Source organism: Panicum virgatum, chromosome 8N (genome assembly GCF_016808335.1).
Source record: "Panicum virgatum strain AP13 chromosome 8N, P.virgatum_v5, whole genome shotgun sequence".
NCBI classification, from domain to species: Eukaryota; Viridiplantae; Streptophyta; class Magnoliopsida; order Poales; family Poaceae; genus Panicum; species Panicum virgatum.
Genome location: NC_053152.1, coordinates 38,941,207 through 38,953,969, shown reverse-complemented (window position 1 = coordinate 38,953,969; position 12,763 = coordinate 38,941,207). Strand labels below are relative to the sequence as shown.

Genomic DNA, 12,763 nt, shown 5'->3' with positions numbered 1-12,763 from the left:
GGATATTCATCTTTCTCAGGACGAAATTCCAATAGGAGCAGTATTCCATCTCGAGGCAAAATCTTTAGAAGAAATTCCTGCGGTTTGTGAATACCCCGATGTGTTTCCGGAGGACTTGCCAGTCATGCCTCCCGATCGGGATACTGAGTTTGTCATTGAGTTACAGCTTGGCACAGTACCCATATCTCGAAGGCCATATAGAATGACTCCAAGTGAGTTAGCTGAATTAAAAGTCCAGTTGCAAGAGTTGCAAGATAAAGGTTTCATTCGACCGAGCACCTCACCTTGGGGTTGCCCAGCTCTGTTCGTAAAGAAAAAAGATCACGGGCTGAGGCTATGTGTGGATTACCGACCTCTGAATGCAGTCACTATCAAAAACAAATACCCACTTCCTCGTATTGATCTTCTTTTTGATCAATTGGCTAGAGCGAAAGTATTTTCAAAAATAGATCTTTGATCGGGCTATTATCAAATTAAAATCAGACCTGCAGATATACCAAAAACAGCGTTCTCAACTCGTTATGGACTTTACGAGTATTTGGTGATGTCCTTCGGATTAACCAATGCTCCCGCTTATTTCATGTACCAATGAATTTGGTATTCATGCCGGAATTAGATAAGTTCATTGTGGTATTCATTGACGATATCTTGATCTACTCCAAGAATGAGGAAGAACATGCTAGTCATCTTCACATAGTTCTTCAACATCTTAGAGAACATCAGCTTTATGTCAAATTCAGCAAGTGTGACTTCTGGCTGAAGGAAGTTCCATTTCTCGATCATGTCATATCTGCTAAGGGCATCTCTGTGGATCCCAGTAAAGTACAGGATGTACTCGATTGGGAGGCCCCAACTTCAGTTCCTGAAATCCGCAGTTTCTTGGGCTTAGCTGGGTATTATCATCAGTTCATCCAAGAATTCTCCAAAATTGCGAAACTGATGACTGAACTTTTTAAGAAGGGTGTCAAATTCTATTGGAGTATCCAAGGTGAGGAAGCTTTCCAGAAATTGAAAACACTTCTCACTTCAGCTCCAATCTTGGCCCAACCGGACACTACAAAACCATTTGATGTCTACTGTGATGCTTCAGGCACAGGACTTGGCTGTGTTCTGATGCAAGAGAACCGAGTGATTGCTTATGCTTTTCGATCACTCAAGCATCATGAAGAGAACTATCCCACTCATGATCTTGAATTAGCAGCTGTGGTTCATACTCTGAAGATCTAGCGACACTACCTTCTGGGTACATTGTGCAACATCTATACTGACCACAAGAGTCTCAAATATCTTTTCACTCAAGCTGATTTGAACATGCATCAAAGGAGATGGCTTGAGTTGATTAAAGATTATGAGCTCGAAGTGCATTATCATCCAGGCAAGGCAAATGTGGTTGCCGATGCGCTAAGTCGCAAAGTTCACTGTCATTGCATCTCAGCTATACCATTAAGCGAGTCTCTTTGCTTTGAAATGGAAAAGCTGAACTTAAGTATTGTCCCACATGGCACATTGGCCTAGCTAGAACTCACTCCTACTCTTCGCGACCTCGTCATCGCGGCACAAAAGAAAGATAAAGGGGTGAAGGAAATTCAGAGAAGAATATCAGAAGGAGATCCTAAAGTAAATTGCTTCCACCAAGACAGTGAGAACGTGTTATGGTTCAAAAACCGACTAGTGGTGCCGAAGGATTTCGAGCTCAGGAAACAAATCCTTGATGAAGCCCATACCTCACGACTATCCATCCATCAGGGTAGCAACAAGATGTACCAAGACCTGAACCAACGATTTTGGTGGACTCGGATGAAAAGAGAAATAGCCAAATATGTGTCAGAGTGTGATATCTGTCGGAGAGTCAAGGCTAGTCATCTTAGGCAGCTGGAACTCTTCAACCCTTGAATATTCCTGAATGGAAATGGGAGGATATCAGCATGGATTTCATCGTCGGATTACCTCGAACTCAAAAGGGATACGACTCCATTTGGGTCGTGGTGGACAGACTGACCAAGTCTGCACATTTCCTTCCAGTCAAAACTTTATATCCAGCAAAGAAGTATGCCGAGTTGTACATGGATCGCATACTATATTTACATGGTGTGCCAAAAACCATCATCTCTGATCGAGGGACCCAGTTCGTTGCTCGCGTTTGGGAGCAATTACATGCTAGCTTGGGCACCCATCTTATTCGCAGCTCTGCATATCATCCTCAAACAGACGGCCAAACCGAGAGGATAAATCAAATTTTGGAGGATATGCTTCGTGCCTGTGTTTTAACCTATCCACAGAAATGGGATGAATGCTTGCCATTAGCTGAATTCTCCTATAACAATAGTTATCAAGAAAGCATCAAAATAGCACCATTTGAAGCACTATACGGTCGTCGATGCCGTACACCTTTGAATTGGTTTGAAACTGGGGAAAGAACTATTTTTGGGCCCGACATGGTTTAAGAGGCCGAGGAATAAGTCCATCTCATACAACAGAACTTGAAGATCGCGCAGTCTCGGCAGAAGAGCTACGCTGATAGAAGGCGTAGGCCGCTGGTCTTTGAAGTCGATGACCATGTCTACTTAAGGGTATCGCCTTGGAAAGGCATGCAAAGGTTTGGAGTAAGAGGGAAGTTAGCTCCCCGTTATATTGGTCCTTATCCAATTGTGGAAAGATACGGTCCTGTGGCTTATCGATTGGATCTTCCGGCAAATCTTTCTACCATTCATAATATCTTCCATGTATCATAACTCAAAAAGTGTCTTAGAGTTTCGACTGAAGTTGTGGAAAGTGACTCGATTCAATTAGAGTCTGATCTCACTTATCCTGAGCATCCTATCAAGATTATTGATCGCAAGGATCGAGTTACTCATCGCACCACCAACCGATTCTACAAAGTTCAATGGAGCAATCACTCCGAAGAAGAAGCTACTTGGGAGAAAGAGGAATTTCTGAGATCCAAGTATCCAGACTTTTTAAACGCTCATCCAGGTACTTCATCTTTAAACCTTCTCGCCTTATATATTGGGAAAATTCGATTCGTGCCACCACAACTCCGTGAAATTGGGTGTCACGTTCAAAATCATGCCACTCAATGGCATGGATTTCAACATGAAATCCAACTTCAAGAAATTGGAGTGGCATGGATCAAAATGACCCATATATATTCTATCGTGCGTGAATCTCGGCATACCTCGGCGTCCGAACGAGCTCGCCCTTATCCACGCGCGAGCCTATCCGTTTCCCATCCCCTCCATCTTCTTCCTCGCGCTCGCGTCGTGCAGAGGACGAGCCGAGCTGCCGCCGAGCTCTGCGCCGGCCAAACCCCGCCACCCCGCTTCGTTTCTTCGTGCCCCAAGCCGCGCAGCCTCGCCCCACAACTCCTCCACCCATCCCCGAGCTCGATTGAGCCCTACGCCGGCCGGATCGAGCTCCGGACCACCGGCCGCAATTGACATTCTCCACCGACGCTCCGCCCTCCCGTCGACGAACCACCTCCGGCCCTTCTCCGCTCGATTGGACGACGGGGTGAGCTTCCCCGTGATCCACTCTACCTCCCCGGCCCTTTCCCCGTTCGATTCCCGCGCCGCCACCGCCGGGAACGCGCCGCGCCGCCGCGGCTGCCCAAGCGCCGCCGCACGCATGCTGTGGGCCACCTCTGCACGGGGCCCCGCGGTGCGGCCGAGCGCCCCCGTCCCGTCGGCTCGCCCTGACGCCGCCATGCCCGCCCCGCCGCCAGCCGGCCTCGCCGCCGGCGGGGAACACCCTGTGCCGCCGCCGCGCTAGCCATGGCTAGCCATGTGCGCAAGCAGGGGAGCTGGGCTAGGCTCCCTCCCACTGACTGGTGGGGCCCAGTCGCCAGCCCCCCTATTTAGGTTTTCGACTTTTTCCAAAATTATTTATTTTGGCTGAAAAATTTGAAAATGTGTAGAAAAATATAGAAAAATGCAAAAAATGCAAACTAAATTTTGTTGGGTTGCTTAGATCAAGATCTTCAGAGGGAAAATGCTCATGCTTGTGAAATGTCAATTTTGCCCTGCTAAAATTTCGCGTTGTGTTTAAGCTAGTTTATTTTGTATCGGTTTTTTGGTTTGTCTAAAAATTATGAAAAATTGGTAGTAGCTTACTCTTTGTACGTGTAGTTCACTAAAAAAATTTCAGATGCATATCCTATGTGCATGTTTGTGGATCTAATATTGCTTGATTTTCATTCTAGGGCTAAAATAAATGTTTTCGGCCATCAATAAATGTTGGTAAATTGTTTCTGCACTCCTTATCAGTAGTTTTTCATGATAGATAAGTTGTGCTACTAGATCCTTGTGGCATGTTAAGTTTTTGTGTTTAGCTAGTTCCTAGCTTTAGTCTTCCTTTATTTTCGCCATTGTTAAGCAATGCCTTATTGCTTCTTCCTGTTTATTGTATGCGCCTAGCTTTCTTAAAGCGAGTTTAGTAGTGTTGTTGAAAGGAAACACTCCAGGCTAAACTGGGTTGGAAACTGCACCCTCCTAGCAGCACCAAGTCGTTTCTTTTTGCTCGGTTCTCTTTAATTGCTCGGTAAATGATTGCCAGTCATGTCTTTCTTTTAACCGCATTGCATTGCATCATTTTGAAATGCATTGCATCATGGGCGCTCATGTATTGCACTGTGTCCTAACTGTTGCATGGCATTCTTTTTCATACGTGTAGATGCCGCGAACGAAGCCGTCTACGAGCTAGTTGCTGAGCTGGTCCAGGAGCCGCAAGCAGAAGAGCAGCAGGAGGAAGCCGTTGAGCACGCTTCAGAAGAAGTTGCTAACCCCACTGACCTGCATGGTAAGCCCCGTAGCATGACCCATAAATTCAGTATATATATTAATGTTTATTTAAGTATTTATGCATTTACGTTCTAGGAGTTGTATGGAAACCTAGTATGCATGTTCTCCCTAGATACCTGAGGGTCAATAATAGTATGCAGATGTCGATAGAAATACTCTGCTAAGTAGGATCTCGGTAGAAGTCGAGTGATTCCTGTCGCTCGTGAGATTTAAGATCTTGTTACTTGCGGCAATGTGGTTTGAGAGTGAATCAATGAGGAAAGATAAATGAAGACCGGGCGGAGATGAATTGGTCCTAGATATGAAATGGATGGAAAGTAAGTCTCCGCCTGTGTCGATTGAGGACCGTACCGTTGTTGGCAGTGTTGATCGAGGATTGAACAGTACTAACCACATGCCGGAAGTAGGAGGTAGCTGAAACCGGTAAGCTAATTACCTGATTTGCACCGATAATTTGAATCGCGACCCGCTACTCTGGGAGTGGAATGATGGCGGGTGTTGGATAGCATGTCGCCCCCGGGTTCTCCGGGGGTTCACCGTGAGGGACCCTTCACCCGGGTTTTGGCAGGCGTGATTCAGACGTCGGGGTAATGATGGGAACAATGGACGTGTGTGGCCCGACGGGGTTTTCACGTGTCGTGTGAGTTAGGTCCACCTTGCAAGGTTAAATCGGATTGATTCGCCGTGACTCGCGGATATGAGAGCCTTGGTCACTGTGTCACATTGTAGTAAGGCGGTGGAATAAGAATGGAATGGAAATGGTTGGTTTGTGGGTTACTGAAGAATAATCTGAACCACCATGTGTGCTCTAGATACTTAAGCGAATCTAGTTAATATTCGCTATACTAAATGGAGCTAAAATATTGAAAGTAAAGACTCACTGCTAGTAGCCTTTCCGCAAAAGAGCTCCAGAGCCAAAAAACTTTGCATGTCTAGGTAATGGGCTAAGTATACCCATAGTCGGGTAAGTCTCGCTGAGTATTAGTATACTCAGGGTTGTTGTTGTAACCCTTCTGAGCAGGTTTTGTCCCCGCTGACTTCGAGGAGCTCTGTGCATCCTGGATTGGACAAACGCTTCCTCCGGGTTGGACCGTCGAGTGGGTCCCGTTTTCTCCGTGAAGTTCGGGCCAGTTGGCAGCACATCGTGGGCAAGATGTGAGGCCCACTTTTATCGCCGTTCGTAGTACTTTATTGTATTTCAAACTCGGTTTTAACTTCCGCTGTGTTAGAACTCTATTGTTTGTATTCAATACTTTTTTGTAAAACCCGTGTTGTAAATTAATTTGAGAATCTCTGTATGCTTGTATCACCTGTGCTCGTCTTCGTGCGAGTCTTCTAGTGCAAATGTGATCCTGGAGTACAATAGTTTAATCGGGAATTACCCGACGGACTGCCGGATTACACCGTTTTAAGTGTGTGGTAACTTGATTATTCATTAAGATAATGGTTAGTGCACTTAAGCTAGTTTAATTTAGGCGGGTCTGCTACACGTACACTACTACAAAAAAAGAATTTTAGGAGTGGGTAAAAACGTATTTTTAGGGGCTATTTTTAGTGGCGGGTAACACACCCGTCCCTAAAAATCATGCCGTGACCCGCCCTACAAATCCATGTCCAAAAAATAAAAAAATTCAAAAAATCAAAAAGAGCGCCCCCACAAATCCATGTCCAAAAAATTAAAAAATTCAAAAAATAAAAAACAGTAAAATAATAAAAGAAGAAATATTCCAGATTACCAGCCTCCACCACAAGCTCCGTAGTGTCGAGATACGATTTTTTTGACGAAATATGCACACTTGCATCACCTAGGTTTCGAACCACCAACCTCAAGCACAACACAATTTTCTTACCACCACACCACACAACCACCTATGACTCAAAGGGGTATGATATTCTTTTATATTAACTTTGAAGTTGATTTGTACGGGCGGGTGCCAACATAATCATTTTTAGGTGTGGGTGCGGCCACCACCCGCGCCTAAAAATATTTTTCCAATTTATTATGACAAATGGTTCAATTCATTAAAAATAGCAAAACACTTTTAAAAATATGAAATTTTTACTAGAAAGTTATTGCAATTTGTATAATATAGAAAAAAATACCAAAATCTAATTTGAGTGTCCATATTAGTTCAAAGTGCAGCAACCACAATGAATAGCTCCCACACTAACTTATGTCATACAACTCAAGGCTCACTTTGTGGTTTCCACGCTCATAATCACTTTATACTATGAAGTGTGTTTTTAATATTTTTTCTAGTTCTACATATCAAAATAGACTTATGGTAAAAGTTTTAATTTTTTGATATGTTTTGCTATTTTTTATTTAAATGAATTTCTGAAATAAATTTGAAAATTATTTGTAAGGAATATGGAGAGCTTGATACGGATGAGAAATATTTTCAATTATTTTTGATCTTTATAGCAGTATATAGATGTAGAAATAATGGAGAGGTATCTCTTTCTTCAACTGAATTTATTTATTTCGGCAAGAAAATTCCAAAACAGGGACAATCCAATTGGCAAGCCAACCACAAGGGGATACTTGTACATGCTATAAACAAGTCATATTCGATTAAGATAATGAAAAAAAACGAATATATAACAAGTCTATCTTGCGCCACAGAAATAGCATTGTCTTTGACAAGGCACCACTCTCCTTCGCTTCTTGGCGTGTGCTACTCTTACAAAGGAGAGTTTGCTACTAGTTTTTCAGATAAGTTTAAGAGTTGGTTGAGTAATATAATCTCTCTTAACTTTTATCTCATTTTTTCTTGGGTTTTAAGCCTTGTAATCACTTGTAAGAGGTCCTTTAAGCCCATCAATTTCGAAATTGCATTTTTGGATCCATAAACTTGTATTTTGTGTCACTTAGGTACACAAACTCTAAAAGTCCATTCCTAGATCCACAAACTTGTAAGTTGTGTCACCTATATCCTTACTCCTCCACCTAACATTCATGCACTGATATTGCACCAATATAAATCTACACGGTGCCTACATGTTGCTGATGTTTTGTTAGTAGGGTGAAATTGGAGCCCCAATTTCAAATCAAATCCATCAGAAGAGGAGAGGGAGGAGGGATGAAAGACTTATTTTGAAGATTCCATGTATTAGGATTCAAATTAAAGGGGGCTTATGAAAGGAATCGGGTGCTCGTAGCCTAAGAGGGGGAGGGGGTGAATTAGGCAAACTAAAAACCTTAAAATCAAGCTCCAACTAATTTGCACAAAATGTAAACTATATCATGCTATCTAGATGTGCAACTAGTGTTCAACTAGTGTGAAAACCCTCATTCCCAAAGAGTTTGTAACCTATAGCCAACCTTATCAAAAAACTACACTATGAAAGTAGAAGCACACAAGGATTGTAATAAGTAAATACGGAAGCTTAAATAGGGATGAGAGAAAGCAAACTCTTGACATGAGATTTATCCCGTGGTTCGGTTAGGCACTAAGCCACACCTACGTCCACGTTGTTGAAGCACTCTATCAAGAGTATCACTTCTCGGACATCATGTCTCTTCCGGGACTCTCCTCGCATTGCTACCAAGGCTTGCAAGTCACCACGGTCACCTTGGCTTCGGGTTCCACTAAGGATGGGGGTCTCCACATCCCTCGCACAAAGAGTGTCGTCGCCGCTCCACACCAAGCTGGAGGATGGAAGACGTTGCCGGCGAGCCACCAAGAATCCAAGGGGCCGGCACACCGAGTACAAGATGTGGTTCTCTCCTAGAACCAAGGCACAAGGCACACAACCTTACTTACTCACTTACTCAAGAGCTAAATTAGTACTAAACCTAAGGATGTGATCAATTTGCTCTTTGGTTGGCTTGGAGATAATTTTCAATGTGTCTAGGGTCTCTCTAAACTCCAGCAACTCCAAAATGGCTGGGGAGAGGCGCTTATATAGGCCACCAACTCAGATTAGCCGTTGAGTAGTCGTTGTGCCTTTTTCTACGTAGGCGTCGGATAATCCGACGGTGCATTTACAGGGCGTCGGATCATCCGACCCCACTGTGATCTCCACGGTAGCCGTTAAGTTTCAAACCAATTGCTGACGTTATTTGTCCGACCAATTAGTCCGACGCTGTTTTTATATGCCATCAGATCATCCGATCCTGATGATAGAATTTGAACTCAAAACAACGGCTCTGATCATTGCTACTATTGATTAGTCCAACGGTCAAAGTATGGAGCATCGGATCATCCGATCCTGAAGCAAGAAATCTAACTCGAGAAAACATCCCCTCTGGAGAATAATCCGAGGTTTGCTCTGACGGGTTCCTTTGCATGCGTCGGATAATCCGACCCTTAAGGAAATTCTGAACCTTGGGAACCAAGGGCTCTGAAGGATAACCCGACTATTAGTCCGACGGTGTTTTTCCTGCGTCGGATCATCTGGTTGCATTGGTCGGATAGTCCGACCATCGGGGTGTCGGATTATCCGGTCACGCTGTGTTTTTCCTATTTCCTTGTTGCACTTGTCCAACTAGTCGCATCAGTTATTTGGACGTCTCGTCGGTGAATTGGATGTCTTGGACGTGGTTTGGACTCCATCCAAGGGACTTAAAGAATCCTACAAATATGATCTCGCAAACTTGTTAGTCCCATTGATTGCGTTGTCACACGATTACCAAAATCAATCAAAATGGCCTAAATGGGGCCATGTTCGTTACAGCTTACGACTATCATTGGTGAGTTCTGAAGTTTAGATCTTGATATGGCCCCATAATATTGATGGAGGAGGAGGTGGTGGCTTGGGAAAGATGGAAAATGTTATAAAATGACATAAAAACATTGTACCGTGGAAGGGGGTATTATGTCCTCCATGATGCGGGAACCGATTTCCCAAACACAATATTGACACGAGTTCACTAGTTCACTTCAAAATTATTTGCGGCTCGCGATTTGCTACACGTAAAAACACGTAGATCGGTGGATCGATCTCAAAACACGTTTTCTTCCTCCCAGTGCCGCCTAGCTAGCTAGCCAATCGAGCGCCGCCACTAAATCAGCCGAGCATCCTCCATCCCACGCTGCTGCCTCCCCTGCAACCACACGCAGATGTTTCACATGGAGGAAGCATTAGTTAGCCTAGCATGTTTTCGCAGAAATTCTGAGCTGAACGAACACTCTCGTTAGAGTGAAGAACTCACCGTACGACGCGACGAGCAAGAAGGCCAAGATGAGGCCAGCAGCGACCACTGCTAGCTTCGTGTTGGACGACATGGCTAGATGTGCCAAGAGAGACGATGTGGTTCATTTTGTAGAGGTGTTGGCAGGATGGCCTTCAATCCATTCTCTCCTAGCTAGATAGATACGAAAAATCCAATTATTCGCTGCTAATTTTGGAATGGTGAGATGTGGTGTGCGTTACTACCTGCTGATCTTAGAAGTTAAATAATGAATTATTTTCCCCTTTAAATATGGTAGTATAAAACCATTGTAGCATCAGAACCCGCCTTTGAATTGAGTAATCACACTTTTGCAAATCCCCCTCCCACGCCCCTGCGCCCCTCCCCTTGGATGTTGATCCGATGGCCCAGATTGGAGTTTCCATAGTTTGCATACGAAGATGATTTGCATAGCATACGTTGCCGGATATGAATGTGAGATATCAACAACTATATGTAGTCCAGGACGCGTACGCTCATTATCTTCCTAATCTAGTTCGGGAATGAACCAAATGGCGCAAGGGAAATTCTATGTTTTTTGTATTTGTGTGGCGAGGTTATTGTTGCGGAATGACCCACCCAGCCCACGTAGTAGAGATAGCTATCAGTCAGGGCCTGATTGTATATTTATGAATATTGTACCCACCAAGAACCCGATGGCAAATTGCCACCTCTCTTTCGTCCTCTATATGACTGACCCAAGGGGTAAGAGGAGGGACTTATTTTGGAGCACGCCTCACTTGCTCACATATGTTGTACCTTCATCTTTCTTCCTCTCCATCTCCATGATTGGCGGAGTCACTTCTCCAACAGTTATATTTCAAGAGGAGTTAGAGTATTTCAGTTCGCATATTTATTTGACTTTATGGTACTATACTGTAACACACTGGGTGTTAATCTTTTTCATTAGTAGCTAATCATGTGCTTAAACATGGTCATTAGCATAAACTTTGTTCAATGATTCAAAACTCCAGTCAAACCCCTGTCTGAACCCCTCTTTGAGCTGAGTTTGAAATCAGCTTTGACTCTCTTTTGGCTCATTTTATCTCTCAAACTGTTGCTTGAACCAACTTTCACCCAAAACCAATCTTGAAATCCTCTACAACTTTCATTTTGACCATTTTTCAAATTTCTTTACAAAATTTGGAGTTTTGGCTAGTCAAACGTAGTTTGACACCAGGTCCCCCTAGTCAGCAATGGCCCACCTATCATTTTAATAGTTAAACCGGTGTAAATGTGCTATCTATCATCTTAATAGTAGAAATATGGTAAAACTGGCTTTGAAAATTCATAGAAAATGTTAGAAATATCGTAAAATAGCAAATGAAGATGTTTTGAAATCCTTGTGAGTAGATCTATTCAGTAGATATGTTGCATGACATGGTCTAGTTTAAAATTTTTTGCTGTAAAAATGGATTTATGCTTGTTAGGGTTTTAATTCTAGTGTTGCTTGCCTTTTTCAGTCTTATACTAATATGTGTAGGTCGTTAGTATTTCCATGCTTAATTAGGATTCGGTAGAATTCAGGTGATTTCCTGCCACTTGCGAGATATAGGATCTTGTTACTTCAGAATGAATCAATGAAGAAAGAAAAATGGAGACCAGGCAGAGAGAGCTTGGTTAAGGATGGGAAATGGATGGAAAGTAAGCCTCCGCCTGTCGGTTAAGGACTGGACTGTTGTTGGCAGTGCTGATCCAGAATTGAATAGCACTAACCACATGCTGGGAGTAGGAGGTAATCGAAACCGGTAAGTTGCGTACCTGATTTACAACGATACTTTGGGCGTGGGATGATGGTGGGTGTTGTAAGTCGCCTTCGGGTTCACTGGGCGTTCGTCATGTGGAGCTCCTCATCCGGGTTTTGGCAGGCGTGGTTCAGATGTAGTGGTAACGATGGGAATAGTTGCCACGTGTAGCCCAGTGTGGCTTGCACGTGTCAGTGTGTGTTAGGTCCATCTTGAAAGAATAAATCATATCGATTCGCCATGACTCGCGGATATGAGAGCCTTGTGCTCTTTGTCACATCATAGTAAAGAAGTGGAATGAGAATAGAAATGTGATGTTCTGAGATATGTCTATGATATTCTTGGATGATTAATGTGATATACCATATTTACTCTAGATGTTCATGCAAACCTAGTTAAATTTGAGCTAACATATTGAAAGTAAAGATACACTATTAGTAGCTTTCTAGCATAATAAACTGCAGAGGCAAAAGTCTTGCATATTAGGAGTTGGCTAAGTATATACCATAGCTGGATAAGTCTTACTAAGTATTAGTATACTTAAGGTTTGTTGTTATTCTGTTTCAGGTGTAGCTGCTGCTAGTTGGAGCTAACCAGGATTCACATCGGTAGGCTCGATGTGACATCCTTACGTCTTCGTAGTTATCATTTTTTTAAATTGAACTTCTATTTAAATTCCGCCGCACGTTGAACTCTGTTAATTTGTTTTAAATATAACTTGTAAAACTATGTGTTGTAAATGAATTTTGAAAATCTTTGTGTGTGTGTGTCTCATCTGTGCTCGTCTTGGCGCGAGACTTTCAGTGTTTTTCGATGCATGATCACCGTGGTTTATTGGGATTCACCCGATAGACTTCAAGATTACACCGTTTTAAGTGCATGATAACTTGATTAACTATTAAAATAATAGATAGCACACTTAAGCCAATTTAATTTGGGTGGTTCTGCCACATATGCTTACACTTGTTAGAGTTTATAATGGTTACATTGTATTATATATAAAGCGCTCACACTCTATAACTTTCTAGCCTTTTCCAAAAAGGTTT

The 12,763-nt window shown here is 43.0% G+C and overlaps 1 long non-coding RNA gene across 1 annotated transcript; it reads left to right on the top strand.

Annotated features, from left to right (window-relative positions):
- Positions 1 to 3,191: 3,191 nt before the first annotated feature.
- On the top strand, positions 3,192 to 6,099 carry LOC120684529. The gene is made up of 3 exons (XR_005679336.1): positions 3,192 to 3,510; positions 4,669 to 4,794; positions 5,818 to 6,099. It is a non-coding gene; the product is annotated as an uncharacterized LOC120684529 (long non-coding RNA).
- Positions 6,100 to 12,763: the final 6,664 nt, after the last annotated feature.